Source organism: Lampetra fluviatilis, chromosome 46, assembly GCF_964198595.1.
Source record: "Lampetra fluviatilis chromosome 46, kcLamFluv1.1, whole genome shotgun sequence".
Classification (NCBI taxonomy): domain Eukaryota; kingdom Metazoa; phylum Chordata; class Hyperoartia; order Petromyzontiformes; family Petromyzontidae; genus Lampetra; species Lampetra fluviatilis.
Window position 1 is genome coordinate 827,441 of NC_136320.1, and position 2,263 is coordinate 829,703.

Here is a 2,263-nt window from a genome sequence, read left to right on the forward strand (position 1 = left end):
TGTGGACTCGAGTCATGTGACTTGGACTCGAGTCAGACTCGAGTCATGAATTTGATGACTTGCGACTCGACTTGGACTTGCATAACAATGACTTTGTCCCACCTATGAGATGTGGACTCGAGTCATGTGACTTGGACTCGAGTCAGACTCGAGTCATGAATTTGATGACTTGCGACTCGACTTGGACTTGCATAACAATGACTTTGTCCCACCTCTGGTGCTAAGATCCCGATGTGGTGCAAGTCAACAAGAGCAACCATAAGACAATTTAGATTAACCATGTTTTCACCAAAATAAAGCGATAAAACAACGTAACAACAGTAACAATCGACAACACAAATTAAGCACGGGGCACGGAAGTTACAGCTTACTTTGTTTGATCAAACCGACGTATTAATTACCATGAAAAAAATACTATTGAGAACCAAAGGGGTGCAAAACTTCGATTTAAAGCTTTCGTGACTGCAGGGATTCATCTTCTTGGTTCTTTCGGTAAAGAACAGGTCTGTCGGGAAGACAGCGTCATTCATTCAGACGCTGTCTTTCCGACAGACCTGTTATTCACCTGAGGACGGCTGCTTGCGTTGTGGCCGAAACGTCGTGAGAATTATTTGATTATGTTTTATTTTTATTATTTTATTATTTCCCTTCTACGTGACTTTACCGAAAGAACCAAGAAGAAGGGGTGCAACGCTACAGTAAAGTTCTAGAAGCACTGCTCTCGATGATTTAAAAGTGCACAGCGCCGGTGGCTACCGAACAGAGGGGAAGAAAGAGATAGGGGGGGGGGAAGTGAGAGATCAGCAGGCGACGGAACGCACCCAGACCGGAACGTGAACAATCAAGGGAAGCGTGCGCAATTCTTCATCAATTAATGAGTTTTGGTCTTGGTGAGTTGTTCCACCTGCTCGCAAATTGAATCGCGATCTTCCAAGTCGTGCGTTAGGTTATTTTTTTAAGGCTGAGTCGACCTAGGGGAGGCCAGGGACCAGTTAAGAGATTATATCTCGCGCCCGCTGATGATAGCCGTGGGCGGGAATGGAACGCGGGTGGCGGTAGGGGTTTTTTTGGTAGTTGAAGCGCGCTAACCATCGCGCCACCGCTCCCCACGCACACAACAACAACAACGACAGCTGCCACTCACCACGAAGTGACGGCGAAGTCACCGCAGCGCTTGTACCAGGCTAGGTGCATTTCGAGGTCACATACAAACATACCAAAGACAAGGGGGAAAAATTCCCCCGTATAGCCTTTAACAGACTGTAGGGGAAAGTGCTGTTTGCGAGGTGTGGCCACGACCACGCCCGGCCGCCTTTGTCTCCCCAGTGGCGATGTTTACTACACACTGCCCCGGGTGCTCATTTGAGGCTGAGTAGACCTAGGGGAGGAGGCCCAGGACCCATTCAGATAATCGTCACCGGCGTTGGCCGACGAGACACCCCCCGACACACGCGCGCGAGCTGGTCTCTCTCATCAGCTCCATCTCCACGTTGGTCGCCCGCTGGGAAATGTTTCAGTGTAAGTGGCTCCCATCGTGCTGCTGCAGCTGCTGGTGATGACCGCAGGCTGCGCGATGTGCCATGTGGAACTCCCCACCCGCACCCCCATCAACCCCCCCCCTCCTCCACCCCGCCCCCCCCTTCCACCTCCCCACCCTTTCCACCTCCCCACAAATGAAGCGAACTCCCCCCTCCTCACCCCCCCTCCACCCCCCCCTCCTCACCCCCCCCCTCCTCCACCCCCCTCCTCCACCCCCCCCTCCTCCACCCCCCTCCTCAACCCCCCCTCCTCCACCCCCCCCTCCTCCACCCCCCCCTCCTCCACCTCCATCCTCCACCCCCCCCCTCCTCCACCCCCCTCCTCCACCCCCCCCCTCTTCCACCCCCCCTCCTCCACCCCCCTCCTCCACCCCCCCTCCTCCACCCCCCCTCCTCCACCCCCCTCCTCCACCCCCCCCCCCCTCCTCCACCCCCCTCCTCCACCCCCCCCCTCTTCCACCCCCCCTCCGCCACCCCCCCCTCCTCCACCCCCCTCCTCCACCCCCCCCCTCCTCCACCCCCCCTCCTCCACCCCCCCACCATTTCCACCTCCCCTCCTGTCCACCCCACCCCCCACAAATGAAGCGAACTCCCCCCTCTCCCCCCTCTCTCCACCCACCCCTCTCTCCCCTCCCCCCGCCCCCTCCCCCGCACGTCTAGTTGGTGACGTCACACGCACGGAGGCTCGATATAGGCTGTGACGTCGGCACCCCAGTCGCGAGGCG